At 39.9% G+C, this 21,657-nt stretch overlaps 1 long non-coding RNA gene across 1 annotated transcript in view; it reads left to right on the top strand.

The window, feature by feature from the left end:
- Positions 1–21,657, top strand: part of LOC146438941 (uncharacterized) — a 136,532-nt gene that overhangs the window by 61,357 nt on the left and 53,518 nt on the right. The window contains exon 4 of the long non-coding RNA XR_014850578.1: positions 8,541–8,681. This is a non-coding gene — a long non-coding RNA (uncharacterized LOC146438941). The remainder of the gene's footprint in view (positions 1–8,540; positions 8,682–21,657) is intronic.

The following is a 21,657-nucleotide window of genomic DNA, read 5'->3' as shown; positions in this document are numbered from 1 at the left end:
CAGGCAGGGGAAAAAGTGCTTTTCCTGACGTTCGCAGAAGCGAGCTAAACACCTGTGAGAAGCGGGTGCTTCAGGGACACCCACGTTTGCAAATTGTTCATGGGTATCTTGGAGATAGCACTTCTCCACTTGTGGAGTGATTAGTTACCTCTTCAGCACTGGCAAAGCTTGTGGATGATGAGCTCTGCCTTCACCTGCAGGTGTTGCCATGGCAAGGGACTCCAGAAGTACATTCAGGCAACAAAACAAAACAAAAAAATGGGATAAAGCAAAAATGAGGAACAGGGAAGAAACGGGAGCAGGAGAAGACAATAAGGATATCATGCTGACCTGGTGCTTTCCTGGGGAGAGCTGGTATGGTTTGTGGCTAACTCCTATCTCCCATCATCAGATCCTGGCAGGCACTTGGAGTCTCCTCTCCAGCTGCCAACTCGTGCTGGTGCTGCTGTGGTACAAGTGTGGTGGCAGCCCAAAGGGATCAGCCCAGCCCTGTGGTGGCTCTCTGGGCAAGCTGAGCTTGCAGCCTGAAACCTCAACTCAGCATATGATTAACTTTAAGCATTTGAGGAGTACCATTCATTTAAAGGGTCAAGCTATGCTGATCTTATTCCGGTCCTGATTTCCAAGTGTTCAAAATGGGAATAGCATTTTTCATCCTCTCCATCCATGTCTTCCTTTTCATCCTACATGAGTAAAACCTTTCTGTGGGTTTGTTTCCTTTTAAGTGTGGCAGACTGACTCAGCCGCGTGTGTTTCTGAGCTGCTTTGGAAAGGAAAGATAGATTTAGAACATGTGTTGGCATCTCATTTTTAAAGTAGCTGCTCCCTGTTTGTTCTTCTGCTTGTCAGAGAAAGTCCCATAGCTGAGGACCTGCTGCTGTGATATTTTCTTTTCTACTCATCCTTCATACTAACTTTTCCCCAGAGAAGTAAGTAATTTTAGAAGGAAAAGGTCTTCTCTGCTGCATCCTAACTGTATGCTGGGTGAGACCCCATTTCACTCATATTTTGGTTTTCTCAAGAAGGAGATGTAGCTGTGTGGAGAGAAGGAGAGCTGTGGTGTGCTGTGCACTGTCCCCCATCCAGGCATCTCTCCCTTCAGGCTAGAGATTGTCTCTGCTGGTCAAAGCCAGTCTCCTGCACTATGGTTGGCCTCTCCCAGGGTAAAGAGTTTCATTTCTGCCAGGTTTAGCAGGGGAGAGTCAGTACAGAAAGCAGAGCTCTCAGTGTGTGCTCCTCGGGGTGGTAACATCTGTGATATATGTGCTTGCCCTCGTTCAGTGAGTGCAGCTTCATTCCTAATTAAGAATTGCAGTAATCAGCCAAGAGGCTTATTGTGTGAAGTTGAGGAGCCAAAATTATTTGTGAATTCAGTTCAGATTCAATGGATTTTTTTCAGCCACCCCAGAAATGTTTCATTTCTACATTTTGCAACAAAGCGCTTTCATTTTGTAACAAATCTAATTTCCTTCGTAGAGTGTGAAATGGTAATTTTGTTTTGCTGTAAAGACTATTCTTGGGTTGATCCAAGCCACTAGTATTGTTGTGAGGTTTTTTGAAGTTTGGTTGTCAGCTTGAAAAAATTAACTATTTGCATAGTTGGTTCCATGAGACAGATCCTCAGCTCTGGAGCCATATCTGGGATCCAGGTCTCTGCCAAGAAACAGGATCAACTGACGAGACTGGACAGCCTCCCTGCATTTATTTGGCCATGGGCAAAATGATGTATCCAATATGTTCCTTACAAAGCTTTGTCTTTGCTGGCTGTGGAACTGCAAAGGGTATGGATAAGGTAATGGTTTGCTGCTTTGTTTCCAATTGGTTTGCAATTTATAACTTTTCTTTTGTAAGTATTTCTGTAACATTCTACTACTACTTCGGTTCTGCTTGGTTTTTATGGGTCAAAAAATGTACCAAATTCCAGCAAAATGTGGTGGTTTTTTTGTCTGGGGCCTCAGAAAATATCTGAGCCAGTGCCCCTAAATAGCACGTTGCTGGAGGATTAGATGTTGTGTGTAACCTAGAAATGAGAGCAATCATGGCCTATTTATGAGATATTAACCCATCAGGAATCCCACTCCAAACAAATATGATTTATAAAGTGTTATTACATTGCTGCTACAGCGTCACCCAGCAACTCAATTAGAAAGGCAAAAAATGCTGTTTGAGAGCCCGTTTTGGTCAAATGAAAAGACACCATCAATGTCAGTGGTGTGTGAGGCCAAACTGTGGGGGAAGGAGTCCTTCAGCAAGGGGGGACCTTTTCTGTGGAACTGAGACAAAAATGCACTGCTCTGAGTTCCAAAGGCAGAGCAATGTGACATGATTCCAGTGTGTGTGTTTGGTGTATTTACACCAGTGCATTTCACATCTAAAGACAAGTCTTGACTGTAATTCAGCATTTCCTGTGTACTAATGTGGATTTAACCCTTGGCCATCTGTGGTGTCTTTCAGTCTGACTAAACTGAAACACCTTAGGTTGTTTTGGTGCCTTTCCCAATGCCCAAATAGGCACTGTGGATTATGCCTAAGGATTCTGCCCTCATCTTTGTGTAGGAATACATCATATGGAGCATTTTCATCTTCATCCTCTCAGTACACACGTCTGTCTGTCTATCTATCTATCTGTCTATCTATCTATCTATCTATCCGTCTATTCTTGGAGGTGCTTCAGGTTTCTGTTCTTTCTGCCCAGTCACTTGGAATTACTGTCTCCAGCTTTCTGTAAGGTTTAGTCACTCTGTGTTTCTCCTTTGGGTTTGTCAAATATTGTTATAGAAATAGTACTTGGCTGGTTTTACACTCCTTTTAGCTTTGGTTCCACTACTTGCAAGTGCTCTCAAATGCCTTCCCACTGAAAGAAGGTCCTTCCTAGTTTTGGTATCTTTTGATTAGGATCTTTCAATTTCATGATAATTTTTGAAGCCTGGGCAGTGCTGTACACAATAGTATTTTTTCTGAAGTTTCCTACATGGACTCTACAGTCTGTTGACGAGTGCTGACCCAGAGCTGCAGCTGCAAAAGGGTTTGCAAGGATAACAATTATAAGTATTTCCTTTTCATTCTTAACATTGTCTGTGCTGTGTGAGCCCAGACAGTGATAGTTTCAGCTATGTAATGGCTCCATGAACATGTCATAGCAGATGCTATTGTAGAAGGACAAATCTCACCTCACTTGTGTTTTGCATTTTAGGCCCTTTGTGCATTTAGACAATGACACCTACCCATGCAGCAATGTTATCTTTCCCATGGGCTTTTTTTATACTGGCAATCTGGGGGGAGGAGATATTTCCAAAGGTCATCATGCAAGCTAATAATCTATTTTAAATGAGATGATGGTGAAATTCTCATGCTTAAAATTCATTTTATCTGTATATTTTTTGTGTCTTGAACCAGGTTATTGTACAGTATTTCCATTCATAGTTGCCCCCAAACAGACAACTCCTGTCCTCTTCACATTTTTGTTTTTCTCAGTATATGCCTGTATACATTTATTTGTACCAGAAATAAAATATCTTATTAAGATAGAAGCTTATTTTACCTGCCAGACACCTTGCCCTTCGTGCCAGTTTTCTATATGTCATTCTAAATTTACCTCTCCATGTATTGCAGGCAAATGTGGTCTCTGCCATTTGCTTACCCTTGTATTCTCTCTGTGTGCCTTGGTATGTCTTTTAATTAGATGCACTTCTGTTCTTTCATTGCTCATTAACCCTTTCTTTGGAGGAGCAGCTTCCCTTAGCCCTGCAAACAGCCTCTGTTTTTCCCAAAGTCAAGTCCATTTCCCTCAGTAACCTTGATTTCACCAGCTATCAGTTATACCACAAATAATTCAGCCTCTAATTAGTCCATCTGTTAACTATTCAAGTACACATGACTTATCTTTATTATGTAACATAATGGTCAGTTGTCTTACCTGCTAGTGATATTTTGGTATGAAAAATACATTTTTCTGCTTGTGACATTCCCATGTTGCCAATGTGCCCCCTATGGAATATACTGCAGATTACACAGTTTTACAGTCTGTGCCAGGCAAAGTGAGAAGGATTTCAACCTCTCTAATATTTTTTTTTCTGCAGTTGTTGTGACTTCCAAGAAAGTGCAGGGGCTTTGTAGTTTCTCCGGTCTGTTCTTTGCCAGATTTCTTTAACTTTGAGAGATTGATCCAACACATTTTTATGGAAAAACATTATTTACTTCTGATTACAAAGTCAGAATATTTTTTACCTTATTTTCCTACTGTCAGTGCTGTGGGCCAAGGTTACATTTTTTTACCTGATGAGTCAGTTATTAATTGACTACTTGAAATATCTAACCTGTATTTTCTGATCTGTCACTGAGTAGAGAAATTTTCATTCATTCAGAATTGTCATAATCTAGGGAACTAAACTTTATTATTGGTCATCATCAGTTCTGTGACAAATGTTCAAGTTTCTAAATTAATTTTCAGGGGTTTTTTTATTGCTGGGTTTTTCCCTAGATAATTTTCATCATTTGGCAAACCAAGCTGTGTGTTCTGGAAGGTTGTGTTTAAGATTTGACTTTCTTGAAGCACAGCACAAGACTGAGTACAGATAAATGTGATGTATAACAGTTTTACTAGAATGCATCTATTGTACTGTGTCTTGTGTGCTCACAAGGGTTTATAAGATTATTATTATTATTATTATTATTATCAGTTTATTTTGACCCAGAAGAACCATCACTTTCTTGATAGGTCTTTATTATTACACTCACCCTACAAAAATGGGGAGAATGTATGTAGAGCCAGAAGAAAGTTCTGCTTTTGCAATCCTGAAAAGACGTCTTCTACAATTTTGTTTTCATGGGCTCAACATTGCACTAAAACCATACATTGTTGGAGATCTTGTGGTTTCTGAGCTCATGGAGAGATTTCAAGCAACTCAGCCAGCTGTGAGAAGTGTCATGAAAACTGGACAAGATTCTTTTAGACTTTACTTATGTAAAAACTCCTTTGCCATTCCTTACCAGTCTGCTGCCTACGTTGAAAACTGCAAGTAAAAGCTGTACCTTTCACACAGCTTTTTGGAGTGTTGAACTCAGAGTTCCTTTTGCAAGCTGGCCAACAATTAGGGCAATATGTTGTTCAGTGTTATCTCTAAATCTCCTTTATTCCTTCCACCATTCACGGTGAGCCCCAAAAGTTCTTTGATGGGACAGAGAAGAATTAATGCCAAAGTTGAATGAGTTACAGCCGCTACCACCTAATTAAAATGATTTTGTGCCAGTTGCTTTTGTTGGGCAGGATCCACACATAATATGATTTTAATCCTGTTTATATACACTCCTGGGACAGATTTGAGATCAGTGCTGCCATTTATGTGAGGTTAATCAAGCATACTGTATGCAGCCTTTGTTTCTCTATTGTGTGGGAAAGGTGACTGGAGCTGCTGGGATCCTGGCTGGCCGTTCCTGGAAAAGCACCACTTTCTTGTTACCACAGTGTCTGATCATTAACCCAACCCCAGCCCCGGTGCCTCCTCCTGCCTGCTCCTTGGGACTGTACAGCTGCTGTTATTCACACAGGAGCCCAGAGTTATGAACTGGCTTGTCCTGGCAGCAGATCTGGGGCTGTACAGAGGCTGGAAAACAAGTGAAAAATAATTACATCTTCCCTAAAAACAAACACTATTTTTTGTATTCTCGGTGCGTTTTATGTGTATGTAAAGGACATTATGGCAAAATGAAAAAGACCCTCATAAAAATCCTTCTTGAAAAGTATTGTTGCTGACAGCCGTGACCTCTGTGAGTCTGCATGTTTACCCATAATTCATAATTAACAAAGACATTAGAACTGCCACTAGAGGATTCTGGGCTTTATTTCTTTCTAACTGGGCAGTACTAATGCTGGAAGTGCTCCCAATTCAGTGATTTAACATTTCAGGAAATCTTGGAGAGGCAGCAGAAGCCTCCTTATATAGTTCATACTCTGGGACTGTGGTTATACAGATATGGCTGAGATAATTATTCAGCTCTTGTTATTGCTATAGTTCTGCACCTGATCCCTGAGCCATTAGAGCACTCTGCAGGTTATTACAACTATCAAACATCAAGGTCTCTTTTCTAGTCTCTCGACTATGTGGTTATCATTTTACTTCTTTTAAATCCTCCATCTGCAGAGAAAGCTTCGATGCTCTAACTTGGAGATCTGCTAACGCTTTTTTTTTATGACTTCCCAAAGGAGGCCCTTTCCTTACCAGCACATTAACATAAAAATATGAACTTAGACTTTCTCTGCTTGTGTTGTATTTATTTTTTTTCCCTCTTGTTCATTTCTTCTTCGAGACACTGTGCACCTATGCTTTAATCTGTGTGGAGAAGGAGCACAGGGAGCTGGGGGTCTTTAGGGCCATAAAACCCCATGAAATCTCCCCAAGATTTTAGTGTTTATGGGGTGAATTAAGTCAGCATGGATTTTTAACTGATACATTTCTTTGCAAACATTTCTACCTCACTGCTGCTTTTCAAGCTGGGTAAAAATGGAATGAAGATTGACTGGTACCTTCAAATGAGGCTTTGACTCTGTCTGTACTTAGAGATTCCTGACTAGAGGTGGGTAGTCCCCAGGTAACATTTAAGATGTGGAAGCTTATTGGGAGATAATCCTTGCTGTATGTGATAACATCAGTCTGTTTGTTGTCACCTGGCTTTCACTGATGACCTGAAACCAAACCCAAAAACATGATCCAAATTGTCAAAATCGGAATATCCATATCCCAGTCCTTCTTTTAGGTATTCAGGGGGCAGGCATTCACTGGGGTGATGCTATTTAGGATAATTTTGTGAAGTAAGAGCCTGGAGCAAACCTGTGTCAGCTGCATCAGAGGGGAAAGCAGGAACTATGCTGCATTATGCACGAGGGAGCTGGTCTTTGGGAAAGCTGTGTTCTGCATGATAGCGACAAAACACCTGCAGAAGGCATTCCAGCAGCACCAGGCAAACTGAGGGGGGATCTCATCCACCAAGAGGCAGGAGCACTCTCAAACAGGATGGCAAAAGGAGCAAACATATGGTTGCCTTACTTAATATTGCTGTACTGTCGTCCCACAACATATTCCCCTAAATGGGCATTAGCTTTATGGGCAGATCAGGAGGATGTGGAACAGGAGAAAATAAAAACATCATGTATGTGCTGGGTTTTGTGTTGGTTTTTTTTTTTTTTTTCATTTTTTCAACACAATGTGTAATTTAACAGATATATAATTTATGTTAGACAGAGGAGTGAATGTATAATGCATGTTATGCTATTTTTAAAATCATAGATATTAGCAAGTGTCTCTGGAAAGCTGTGGGTTTATGAAATGAAAGCAAAGGGTAATTATGCTGTGACTGGTGCTTTACTTGTTCTCTGGTTATTCTTATGTATTTTTCTGTCTCCTCTGCATGGCCTTGCATAAGAATAGCACTTTTACATCAATTCTTTGTTAAGGTCTTTCAACAGAAAAATTTAGTATTTTTGGCTTAAAAATACCCATAGTTTGCCAATTGTGTTTTATATTCTATTAGTGTGACATTAAAATAAACAGACTTTAACCATAGGTTGTTGGGAGGAACTTGAGTATTGTCTTACATTGAAATAGAGCTCTGAAATATATAGAGAAATATAAACTAAGGATGTATCTGACCAGTGGCACTGGTCAAAACTGGTAAAAATACACAGAGTTTAAGATTTAAATTTTTTTTTCTATACTTTCGGAAGTTACCAGAAAAGACACCTTTTAATTTTTTTTTTTTTTTTTTAAGAATTAAAATTACTCTGGCTGACAAATTGTAAGAGCACATTATTCATGCACACAACTCCAACCAGCTACATTGCAGGCCTGAAGAGCCTTTCAACTTAAAGAGTTATATTTTTTTTAAAAAGTAAACATTCTTGTCTTTCAGGTGGCTAATAGAAATCTGGCTAAATATACTGCACTGCCTGCAGAATTCCTCACCAGCACAATTGATGAAAGCACACAGCTAGGGAAATAAAGATAATTTACTTAGCTGAATATTACTGGCTTTCTTAAAGATAGATTAATTAAGAAGTAGGATCAAAACCATTTGGAGCAGAAATAAAGGCATTGGGAACAGCACTGAGGAGATAAGTGGTGTCACCCTTAATACAGATCCTGTTGTTCTACACAGCTTTCTCTTGTTTAAAGTAAATGTAAAATAAATGCTTGCCACTTTAAAGCCAGAGTTCCAATTTCATGCATATGTACAAAAACTTGGACTTGCATCCTGGTGGATTTAGGGCAGATATAAGAATTGACTTTGACCTGAGGATGGAATAATCAGCACCTCGTTTGCATTAATCCTTGTTTTTAAATAATAATAACTAGATTTATGATATTTATTAACTTATAACTTGCTTTGGACTGTGAAACCACATCAATCAGAAAATGAGTCATGAACTAATTTTCAGGTATTTAATATTACACTGTGAGTGGAACCTTGTTATGCTTTTTCTCATGAAAGGTGAATAATTGGAATTTGATAGAAATGGTTAATTATGCATTTTTAATTTATTTTAGGAACACATTGGGGTGTCAGAGCTATACTTGTGTTGACCTAACATAAGGCTTCTTGCTTCCCTATGCCATCACCCCTTCATCATGTTTGGAGACACTGCCAGGAACATCACCTCGTGTTGCTGTGGTACCTCTGGAACAAAGGTGACTTCCTTCAATGGTTTTCCTTTTAGAGACAGAGACACATACATGGAATATGCCATTACATGGGTGGTCTGGTGGATAAATGGGACAGTTAAAGAGTAAAGTCTTAGTTTCCTGGTTTTAGAGTCTAAGACTGAACAAACTAATTCTAATTGAGAGGCAAATTGCATTTATTAAATTTCACAGTCATTTTGTGGACTTAGGCACAATGGCACCTCATTGTTGCATAGGCAGATATCATACACTGAAAGGAAAAATATACAAAATGTTTTATAGGACCCATATTCTGTGTTATTCAGAATTGTATCAGCTTTCCTGTGAGTTGTACAGGTGCTCTTGATTGCTGGAATAAGCCCGGTATTTCTCAGATCAAGAAAGCAACAAGTTTTAAAACCTAGGGGTAAAAGGTACCTACTTTACTGCATAAAAACTCTTCAGAAGCACTGTCTCACTGATAGTTTTCCCAATGGGTGGGTGTGTGAATGTTGGCAAAATCAGAGGGCAAGGGAAATGTTTCAGGCTATTAAGCAAAAGTTAGGTGAATACATAACAAAGCAGTGCTGATATATATTTATTCTTCCAAGTATCCCATCTCTGGTGCTGGGGTTTAACCCACATTTTCATATGGACCTGCACTCGCTGGCATGTTCATCACAAAACCAAATGAAAAACCTGACTGCATGCTTCACTTGCTCCACTGCAACTTTGCTTTGCAGCAAATATTTTATCTAAACTCTCCCTCTACCTGGGTCTTGAATAGTTCCGTAACAGTGGATGGTGCTTCAGTTCTTGATTTCTATTATAATTATACCTTAATATCTATTGTTTTTCTCATCTTTCTAACAGATTAGGAGCAACACCTTTTCTTCCCCCTCACAGAAAATATGTTTTAAAGAAGTGAGGTTAGATTTTAATTTGTATTCTTGCATAGTAGCCACTTGCTAATGTTAAAAGTCTTTATTCTCTTCTCTCTTTTAATGCATGCACGTCACTAGTGGTTAGGTGTGAAGTGATATATCATTTTCCATTTCAAAAGCATTGATCTAAGTCTCCTTCACTGAGAGGGATTTCTTCTTTTTTTTTTGTCTTAAATAAATCTTAGTGCAGCAGTGTAACATTCCAGGTCAGTCCTGTAGGACCACTCTGGTCTCGGTGTAACCGCTGCTGCAGAGCATGGAAACTTGCTGGCACAGGATTGCAAAGTGACTCTGCAGGGGCTGGATGACTTCCAGCCAGCAATGAACCACAGCCAAGAAATGCCAATATGGATAATGCAAACAAGAGAGATTTGGGGCACATTTCGATTTAACCATCTGATTTAATTGACAGAATAAATGCACCTGTCATCGGGTAATATTCTTGTGATTAGTTTTGGCTGTGCTGATGAAACGATGTTAAAAGAATGTCAGAACAACCTGTCCTGGGACTCCTACAGGCAGTTTCAAGCTAGGGAAGGTCAGTTTTCAACTAGATAAAAGATTTAGAATTATTTCTTCTCTCTTTGTGATTGCATGTGTCTTTCACTGAGACACAGAACCATTTGTCTTGCATATTCTCCCTCTGCAGCCAGAACAAAATGGGTCCTGGGTCTAAACAAACACTCTTCAATGAAACCCTGGTTTTCCAGGCTTTCTTAAGGCCATTCTGAGTCTGGAAGGAGACGCATTCCCAAGGACACCCTTTGCCCATTTGTACATTGTCATTCAGAATCGGTGGCCTTTGTGGAAAGGGCATCTCATTTAAGAGCAGTGGTGCCAGAACCTTTTGCATCCCATTTCCCTCATCCAAGGAAAAGAGTGCAGCCCTGAGGCCACACCCACCTTCAGGTGATCACTGCTCCAGGAACCAGGAGTTGGCTGTGAGCAACAAGGGACTCCTTTTGGCTGGGACAGGTGACAGTTTTGAGCCTTATCAGTGGATGTAAAGGTAAATTGTGGGTTAATCAAAGTTTTCTTTGTTGTTACTGCCTGTGATGGGCTGTCTGTACATGCAAGCTATGCAGAAGGCCTACTTTGGTGGTGTGTGATGGGGAAAAACTCTTGGTTTGAAAAGGTAAACTGGCAAGATGGACAAAGATTTGGAGAAAAGACAGGAGAGGCTCCCCATTTGATGGGGGAGCTGTTCTACTGCAGGGGAAAGGGTCCTAAGCAGGAGTTGCACCTCCTCCATGGGCAGTGGAATAGGACTTGCAGCTTGTCCGTAGTACCTGCTGCAGGGATTCGCAATGCCACGTGCACGGAGCGGCTGTGACCACATGGCTGCTCATCCCTCACTACAGATGGAGCTGCATCTGTCCCTGTTGCAAAGGGGGAAATTGAGGACAAGGCAATTGGATGACTTGCCAGAGGTCACAGCTGAGGTCTGTGCCAGCACAGGGAATGAATCTAAATTCCTTCAGGCTCAGGGCCTTACCTACAAAACTCTGCTCCCATTAATAACAGAGAAATAATGCTTTGGTTCAGCACCGCATTTCTAGTGGTGTTTAATCCTCATTTTGGTGTACTTAAGAGCTTCAGGTTGATATTTATTGCCTTTAAGTGAGGATGTTATACTACTGAGGATGTTATTTTAATGACAAACTTTCTTGTTGAAAATCTGGATGTACAGCCAGCACAAGCTCCCCCATGGGCAGTAGCACAGGCCACGCAAAACTGCTTCAGGGAAGTTAAACACTTGGACACCCACTTTTGGGGAAGGGGAGGAGCTCCTGCATCTGCTTCTCACTTGGATGGCTGAAGTAGCAGTGCCAGACAGGGATTTTGGACTAGATAAATAAATTCAGCATTTGAATATGTTTGTGTGCTGAGATATAATTTGTGAAAAGCCAAATTGGTTCTGATTGACAAGTTACAAATGGAGGGGGAGGGAAATGTAAGTTAACTTTCTCATGAACAAGATTGCAGAGCCAAAGTAGAACAAAATGTAAAATATCCTTCTTTTGACTAAAGTTTAGTTGGTTTTATTTTTACTAAGTCCACATGGATGAGATTGAAGGGGTAGAACTTGTCCTATGGAGAGATATCCCATAGATTTAGATACCATCAAATTTCATAGCAGTTCCATGTTGAGTGGGATTTTAGACCACACTGCTTTATTGCAGAGGTGTGAGTGTCATTTAGAGGGCAGAATTGCTGTAGAGTGCTCTTGAAGGTGCTCTATTTTCTCTTTGTCACTTTTCTAAGCATAAACATACGTTACCTTCCAGAAAGCACCCAAATATCCCTTGAGTGATACAGAGCTAACCATGAAATTGGGGGTTGCTCCATGGTTTCACCCTCACATCTTGAATAAAGTTTTGATTTCAACCCATTCAGACACTACACCCTAAAGCCAGTTAATGAGCAGCCACTGGAGAGTGCTCAGTCTGCTGCCACTAGTGGGATGCTGAATATGCTGGGTCAGTCACACCACAGACAAAACCTGCTTTTGATGATGAGGATGGTGTTACAAATATTTTTTAATTCCACTGGGGGCTCTGTTAAAGGAATCTGCCAGTGTTCCATCCAAAAAATTGCTCCTTTTGGGATGATGTTTTTAACACTTTATTTTCCATGATGCTGCCTCTCAGTGTATGTCTACTTACAGAGGACTGGAAATATTCAACCTGAGCGATGTTTTCTTCTAATTTACATGAGAAGAATATTTATCAGGTGTAATTGTATTGATTTCAGGGACAGCATGTAAGGCAGGGACTCTAAGACTTCATAAGAACTCAGAAAAATGGGTCTGTGCATATTTTAGACTTCAGTTTGTCAGATTAAACACATTAAAATTCTATGAGAGAAGAAACACTAAAATATCACTGTAAAATGAATTCAGCAGATTGTGCCGTGGACAAGGCTCACAGGAAGAGAGGGGAGAAAGCAAAAACAAGTTTGAAACTTCCGTGTGGTTGGAAGTGTGGCTGCTTTAACTCCTTCACCTTGAGCTTTGAAAATAAAATTCTAGGTTATCATGAGAAGTGACAAGACTGAGCAATGTATGGGATTATTTAGAAATGTGTTGTAACTTGTAAGCCTGCAAACTTGGGGTTTTTTTCAGTAGTCTTAAATGGACTTGGCATTAAAGAGAGAAGACCTTAATTTGGTTTCGAAAGTAGAACTGTTCAGCAAATAACATGCAGATGCTTTTTCTAGTTTCTCTGTCTAGTTTTTTACATTCTACAAGTTATAAACTGAAGCTTTCATGAAAAAGTTCTATTTCTGCCACTGTCCCGGCTTTAAGTTTCAGCAAACTCGAGTAGTTGTGTCCAAGGTAACAGCAGCTTCCCTCCAGCTTTGAAGGACTCTTGAAGCAAGTGTTGCAAGTGTCATTAGAGGAAACCATGTCTGGCTGCTGGATGTGGGGCTGGATCACTTCCCTGGATTGGTTTCCTTTGCTTCCCCTAGTTCCTCCTCTTCCCTGTTGCTGTGGGCAGCTCTCTTGTGCTCCCAGAAGTGCAGTGCAGCCCCCGGGTCAGTGGAGAGGAGGAGATCAGCTCCCTGTGTGAGCAGGTGTGGTGTGGAGTTGGCCTGAAAAGAGTCAGGGAGGGTGGAGCAGCTGTGTGGCTGCTGCTTCACACCTGGCAGAGCATCACCTTCCCAGGGCTGGTGGCAAGGGAGGGCAACCTGAGAAGCTGGGGCAGAACCTTTATCTTCTAGAGAAAGAAACCCAGAGCATTTGGTGAAGGAAAAGAGAAGTTGGAGTGATATCTGTTTTATTCAATTCTGTCTCTACAGAGGGGGTAGGAAAAACAAAGTGACTTTTGATCCCAAGAACTGAAGTCTAGCACAGAGTAAATGGGTTCAAAATCTCTTGAGTTAATGAGCAGTGTGCCTGCTGTCCTGGAGGTGGCTTTGGCAGTAAGTCTTAATGTTAATTCCCAGTTTCCATCCAGCTATCCCACTGCATCATTAAATCTCACAGGAAATGCAAATACACATTGCCTGTCATTATTCAATGAGAATATTGTTTAACATTTGCAGTGTATACACAACCCATTATAAAACTCAGTGGTGCATGCTCAGAAGCAAAATGTATTACTGTAGATATCAGTAGATAACTATTTATAATTAATCCTGTAGGAATAGCAGTTCTAACAGTAAGAAACATCTAAACTAAATGGAGGGTGAAAACGCCTGAAGTTATTTTCATGGCTGTTTAGGTTACTGGTTTGGTCATTTCAGGGTCAGCCTTCATTCAGACAGCAAGAGAAGTGAGCTGGAATTCATTGCCCAGCAAATACTAAATATTCAAAGAGGGGCTGAGCCTTGTTATATGATCTAATTTTTGGTGTTTTGAATAAAGGACATTCTGTTTAGGTTTACATGACTGTAGAGATAAAGCAGGGGGGGGTTGCAGAATACCTTGTGATAGAAAGAGGCTGGCTGAGTTCCAGTTTAAAGCTAAGGCAGCCCTGCAGAGGTGCCTGTCACAGGTGTTTCAATCAGTCCTTCCAAAGGAAGAATTTTTAATTCTCCTTAATATTCACATCACCAATTGGGGAGAGCCCTCATTTCCGCCTATTAGCATGGCTTCCACCTGTAGGACATGAAAAATGATCTGAGTTGAGTTCATCAGTGCTCTTCCTGAGAAATGACTCCATAATCGATTTGTAGGGGAAGAATACCTTACATTAATGACATTATTGGTCATTCTGCCTCTAATACCTACCCTGCCACCTCTGCTCCTGGCTCTTCCTGGTCTCTGCCACAGCCCATTTTCTCCCCTTGTCAGTGTCCATATGCAAAGCACAGGCTTTTTACACCTGATGACTGAGAATTCCCCAGACAGAGCTGTGACCTTTCTTAAAAGTATGGGGCATTTCTTAGAAATAAACTGTGTTAAATGGAAATTATTAACCCCAAAATACAGTCCTCTATTGCTGCATGTGAGACTGGGAGCTGTTTCTGCAGGCCTGGGCTGGGGGATCCAAGTTTTTTATACATAAATAATCCATTTATTTTATATGTGGTATGGGGTTTTGTTTGGATTTTGGTTTTTTTGAAACAAGGGTCTTGTTTCTAAGCTCATTTATTTCCTGGCCATTTGTGGTTGATTACTCAGACTTAACATTTCTCTGTGTTGCTCTCTCTCTCCCTCCCTCTCAATGTAAATAATAATTCTTCAATTTAAACTGGAAACATTTCAGGGCTATGACCACCATTTGCTGTCAATCACTGGAGTGTTAAGACAAAACTCCAGGCTTAGCCTATAAGCCTTTTAAGACATAAGGTAAAAACCACAAATGAAAAATAAGCTAAACTCTTATGCATCACTACAGATGTACTGGAAAACATTAGCATAGCAGTAAAGTTAGAAAGTTGGCAAAATGGCTTTTCACAGAATCAATTAGGCTGGAAAAGACCTCAGAGATCATTGAGTCATACCCTTGACTGAACACCACCTTGGCAGCCAGAGCCTGGCACTAAGTGCCATGTCCAGTCTTTCCTTAAACACCTCCAGGGATGGGGATTTCATCACCTCCCTGGGCAGCCCATTCCAATGTTCAACAACACTTTGTGTGGAAAAAATCCTTCTGATGTCCAAGATGCTGTGTTGGGGATCTGAATCTCAGATTGATCACATGGAAGTTTATCTTAAACATCTCCCAGTAACTCAAAGCTGTGCTCAATATTCCGTATTGTATTGATGAATGAGACTTGTGTGAGCTGCCTAAGTTAATGTTATGTGGGTTTAGGGTTTAAAAATACAAAATCCCAGTAATTAGGAATATGCTACTGGGAAAACTCATATTTCAGACTGAATATTCCAAATCACAGTGAAGTCATGGGTAGAAAATGAGTTTTGCATTAGTATTTGCTAGGATGGGAGTGGAGAAAGATGATGTACTTCATCCAATAGACATTTGTCCTTGATGGAAGCGGACAGTTTGAAAAAAAAAAAAAGATGTGCAGAAATAATTAAACCTAAAAGAACATAATTTGGGTTGCAGAGTGCTCTAGTGAATGCTATTGTCTACATTTATTTTTATGACAGCAACAGTTCCTTAAAGAAAAGCTAACAGTAGCTAACAAGCTCCATTTGTAGCTACAATCAGAACAGGACATTTTCCTTATTAAGCTCCTTATTGTTTGTACATATTGAGAAGAAAAAATGTCAGGCAATACAGGGTTTCTTGTTAATATCAATTGCTCCTTCACAGCTGCTTGTGGCTCTTGATGCTGCTGTTTGCAGAGGCAGGATCCCAATCCCACCCCTGCACACACCTTTGGATAGAACTGAGGCTCACAGGGCTGGGCTGAGGTTTGACTAAACACCTTTGGTAGTGGGAAAATGTAGTAACAATCATCATCATGGTGGCACTGAGCTCCCCATCAGCACTTGCTTTAAAGAGGATGATGGTAACTTCTAATAATTTTGATAATAAATGCCATATCTTTCCCCCCACTTCTGTCTGCGTGCAAGTTGAACAAATGGCTTGTTTAAAAACCAATATATTATCTTCTTACTTGTTTAAAATAAAACATATCTGATTATTCAAAGCAGGAAACTGCAAGAAACTATCTTGGAAATCCCCTAAACACTTGCCCACTGACCTGTGGTGTGCACCAGCCTCTGGAGAACCTTACAATCTGTTCAAATCATGTACAGCATCCTGGGAAAAAATCCTTCCTGTTTCACTTTTGAGCTGACAGACTTTTCCAGAACAAGTTGAAATCTGAATGCACAAATGAGCCAAATGTGCTCACACTAACTCAGCAGCCTCATTTGATTCAGATTGTCCCACTTCAAAGGCTCCAATACAGGAGTCCTAACTGAGAGAGGGGAAGAACATTTTTATTATTCTTTTTACTTTGGCAAAAATAATAAAAATGCAAGCATTTCCAATCCTTAAACCTGTATTGAAAGAAAAATATTCCCTAATAAAGGAAAGCATTTTATGTAAGCTGTACCTGCTGTACTTGTGGAAAATACAGCACAGAGAAGTTGTGATTCTCCCCTCACCAGCAATCAACCATCTGATCCCACTCAACAGCCTAAAGCACACCTTAAACCTATTTGTTTCCACAGCTCAGAAGAGGCAACAAGAACAATTTATTTGACTGAGTTAATATATATGATTCCATTACAGTTTTGGTGCCCTGAAGGATGGCACACAGGGGCTTTGTATGACCTTTCCTTTAATGTTCCTGTAGTTTGGAAGTGCCATTAAGAAGTGATCAGTGGGAATTATCTTAAGGATGCCACCCACCCTTCTAAGAAGGATGTGCAGAGAGACCCGACCTTAAGGTTTGATTTGATTTTTAAAATGGTATTGCCAGATAAGCAAAGCATGGGAGTCATCTGCTCTACGTAGAAAAAACCCCCCAAAATAACAGACCCATAAACCTCAATTCCTTCAGGGGAAAAAAAAAAAAAAAGAAAATGAAAAATGAAAGAAAAAAAAAAGAAAAAGAGCAATTGATTCTGTTGCAATTCAGATCTCATAATAACAAATGTTATGCTAGAAAACAGAATATCTCATTTTGGAATCAGCTCCCATGGTTACAAATGCTCTAAGCTGATGTTGAAGATAGACCAAACATGTAGTTAATGTTACACCCATCATCATACGATTAACATTTTCCTGATATTATTAGTGTAACTCTTAGATATTTTTTTCCTCTTTCTGTCATTCATATTAAATTATGTTCTCACTTCCCTGCCTTTAGTAGCTAACTTTGTACTCTGAAAACAATTTATTATGCCAGCAGAGCAAAGCTGATGGATCTGTGTGCGGGACAGACTCTGCAGCATTCATGTCAATTATATTATATTAGGGCTTTCCATTAATTTTGTCTTCCAACTTCATGAAACACTAGAAGGCAGATTCATCTTTCCCCTGATGTAATTGTATTGATTTCAGTGGTGCTATTACCAAGGGAAAGAGCAATAAATGACAGCAAATTCTGGCCCCAGAGTTTTGCCAGCCTGAACTCTCCAGTTCCAGAAGAGTTGCTGGACACTATTGTTATTATTTGTTTATTTATAGCCCTTTCCTTCCTGTGATCATAATTTTCTGTGACTTTTGTCATTAGGCAAATTATGTAATCCTGTTTGATGATAGTTTTCAGTAATTTAGGATTTGGTTCTAGAATTACAATCTCATTTTGTCAGGAAATATGTGTTATATTGCACAAGCTGTTTATATTCCAAGGTATTCTCTTATTAGACTATCTTAGATGTGATGTGTCTTCCTCTCTCACATAATCCTGTTACGAACAGCCTGTACATTAAAATACTTTCTCATGCACATTATTTTGATCCCTACAAGAAATTTCTTTTGAGGGAGATGAGTTGTAGTGGCATCTCAGTGTTCAGTTTTGTCTGTGATTTACACCAGTTTAAATATAAATAGCAGAATTCTTTATTATCAACAGCTGGTTTATTTGTTTTAGAATAACTGCATAATTAGAAATGAGGTGCTCTGATAATTATTTTTTCCTGCTTGCTGTTGTATTAGTGGAGTTGGTGGTGAAGTATGATTTTTACTTAGTTTTTCTGGTGTAGGATCAATGGCTGCTGCTGCAATCAGTTATCTACAGATACATTGACTAGGGCTGTAAACAGCACATTAGGTTAACTTGCAGTATCCATATTGTCAAAAAATACAATAACAGATTTTGGTATATTGAAAAAAGTGATCTGCAAGTGTGCAGGTGGACTGACTAAAGATTAGAATAGAATGATTTTTTTTTTTTTTTTGGCTTATAACTTTCAGGGCTTTATAAATACAGAAACGAGACATCTCCTCTAAAGAGTGTGGGCTGCTGCCCACTTGGCTTGATGAGATCACTGTAGGTGGATAGAATGATTCCAGCATTGCTCTCTCCCTCTGCGGATCTTGGTGGGGAAGATCTGTAGTAAAATAAGTGACTTTTGTAGCATTGAGAAATCTCCTTGTACAAAAGTGGGTGAAAAATGTGGTGTTGTAATACATCTGTGTGCAGAATTGCTGGTGGAATTGGTTTGCTGCCTCTACAAACTTCCACTCCTTTAAAACACCAGAAGTCCTTTGGATGTTGAGAACTGGGGGGGAACTGGGAGAAGGTGTCAGCACTCCTCAGACTGGGAGGTGTGGGGAGGTTCCTGTTTTCAGTTTGTGCAGCCCACTCTAAATGGAGCTATTAAGTCTAAACCAAACAAACAAAAGCCTAGAAACTGATCAAGTAGATTTCAGGGAAGGCTGAATCTGAAGGCTGGAAAAAGAGTGCCAGTATCAAGTGTTTCATTTCCAAATACAGTGCAAGGGGAAAAAAAATAAAGCTAAAAAAATCTCTGCAACCATCTAATAAAAGTGAAGATGGAAAAAATTGCCTGAAAGTAGAGTCAAAACACCAGGTAAGAGGAGAATCACAAGCAGAAAAAAATGCTGCAAATTCCATACAACATCTGAGAGGAGATTACAGTGTCAGGACAATGGAATCATACACTGAAAATGGTGTTTAAACTCCATTCTGGAAACATTATTGCTATGCTGTAGTTATATTTAACAGGAAAGTTTTTATTTTATTTTTGCATGCGTCCTAAGCATGAGATGAATGTATGTATAAAAAATGAAGAGAGTATCTAAAAATGTACTTTCAAAATATTACAATGGCACATATATTTTAAAAAAAATAAATCACTGGTTCCAATTTTTTGAAAAATGGAATGTTTAGGGTATGATAAATGGCAATACAACTTCTCATTTTTGCTAGCCCGGTTATATACCAACTGAAGAATTCATGTAAATAGTTGAGGTGGATGGCCTGTGGATATTGTACACAAATAAGCTTTCCTAAAATATCACTTTGCCACCATCAGTGATGCCTACTTAGAATAAACTGACCTCCAGGCTTTTAGCACTGCAACTGAAATGGAATTTTTTTTTAATTTACTTCTGAGGGAAAAAAAAGAACCCAGCAAATTTCAGCCTTCAGATCATTGTTATTACATGAGGAATGTTTGCTGCATGAAATACATTCACAGATGGTCCCTAAACATAAGCAGCACATACTGTGTATACAAGATAAGTCATTCTTTAGTTTCTCTGGGTTTTCACATTTAACCTGTTAGGGGGAAAAAAAAAAAAAAAGCATGGATTCCAGAAAATAAATCTCTCTCCCTGTTCAGATGCTACAGCCAAAATGATCCTTTGTGCAGCTGCTCCTCTAGTGCTGCTGTCTGACTCCTCAGTTCCCAAGGCTTTGGAAGGAAATGTAGCTGGTTTAATCAAAGCTTGGCGACAAATTTACAGTTATGCATGATCTTAGAATTTCCTTTATTAGGAAGTTCACTTTATCTTGCCCAGGCCAGTGTGATATCCGATAGAGGTCAGAGACCTCGTGCAGACTCCAGAGACTGATGGCCAGGAAGGCAGCATTCGGCTCATCATCCTCCCAGCAGTTCTTGTAATTTCATGCCAGTCAGATACCCTTGGAGAATTACACTGATTTCTTGGAGATACTTGTGAAGTACTCTTCAGGATGTGCCCCCGTCAGGCATAGGTGGCTACAGGGAAATGCAGAGCAAGTTAGTGTTTTGTGAGCAATGGCAAACACATTTTGTCTGCAGGCTCGGTGTTCTGGGGGTACCTTTCACACACAGACACAGAACTTTGGGGATGCTAAAAGTTTACACACAAAGCAATCAGGAGTGGTGGGAGCTGTTGAGCACAGACATCACCTTTGTCTTGGGAAATTCCTGAGCAGCAAATTCCTGGAGGCTGGGAAAAGAAGTTGGGGGAATAAGCACATCCATCTGCCTCGTGTTCATGGTCTGCCCACAGCTAACTCTAGCTGGCAACTGGCTGTGTGTGAGCCTCATGTGGAAATGCAGGCACCACGTCTGGGAGGACTCAGAAAAGGAGAGCAGATGCAGACAAGTCATTCTTTGGTTAAACTATAGCCGTAACCATAGCCAGTCCCTTTTCCCCACTGGCATTAGTCCTCTATTCACTCTGCATCCCAGGAGGTAATGGATGGAGAACAGAGCTCTCACACAAAAGACACTGACTCAGAGTCTTATCTCTGGGCTCTCTTTTCAGGTTACTTTTGGATCCTGTGAAGTTTATTAGCTATTAATTTCTGTTTTACATAATTTTATTTCTTCTTATAGCTGCTTAAAGGTATAAAGGTGGGAATATTTTTCATTTAGTGCTTTAAACTCAAGTTCTACATAACCACTTCAAAGGAGAAATTGAACAAGGTTGTGTTACTAAGCAAGAAATCAAATTTAGATAGACATAAATCTAGAGGGGAAAAATTAACCAGCAAACCTAAGTGGATTTCTTCTTTATGTGAGTTTACTAGGAATCAAATGTGTAGCCCTTCGGTGAGAAAAGAAGTTCTGTGAGAAAAGAAGAGGATTAGCTCCCAAAACTTCATATTTGCACTTGTGGGTGAGGCTCTGGATGAATGAATCAGTTGTGTACTGGCTGTTCACCCAGACCTACAGTTAAATCTGGAGGTAATTCTTAATCAAAGCTTTCCAAAAGTAGGAAGGAAAAAAGTCTTGTGTGTTTTTAAAATACTTTTATATTTTTCTTAGTTCTGCACCTTCTGATTTCACAGAGGAGTGGAGACAGGAATGCTGAAAATAGAGTAGGAAATACTAACTTTATACCTAAGAAATGTATTTTGGATTGCATTAAAGGTCTCGTTCTTTCTGGATTGTCAGCCGAGATCTGCAGGCACCCAGAGTTTCCAAGTCTGCAGATAAAAGTCTGTGTTTGTAAGAAGTACTCAGTGTTTTTCTGGCTAGAATTAACTGTTGAGCTTTCTCCATCGCTGTGCACCTTGAGATATGGATCTCCCAATTTTTACAGCTTTATGAAATAATCTATTTTTAAAAAGATTTCTGATTTGCAACTCACACGTAGAGTTCACCCTTCATCCTCTCCAAGAAATCACAAAAGCACATTCTTAATTGACTGCATTCAGCTGGATTAATCTCCTGTTTAAACGTGAAGAAAGGGTGTTGCCGGGTCGGAGCTTTGACAAGTCCATGAGGC

Source organism: Lichenostomus cassidix, chromosome 3 (assembly GCF_008360975.1).
Source record: "Lichenostomus cassidix isolate B80296 chromosome 3, HeHo_3.0, whole genome shotgun sequence".
Classification (NCBI taxonomy): domain Eukaryota; kingdom Metazoa; phylum Chordata; class Aves; order Passeriformes; family Meliphagidae; genus Lichenostomus; species Lichenostomus cassidix.
The sequence above is the reverse complement of the archived record's forward strand: the minus strand, read 5'-3'. Positions and strand labels throughout refer to the sequence as shown.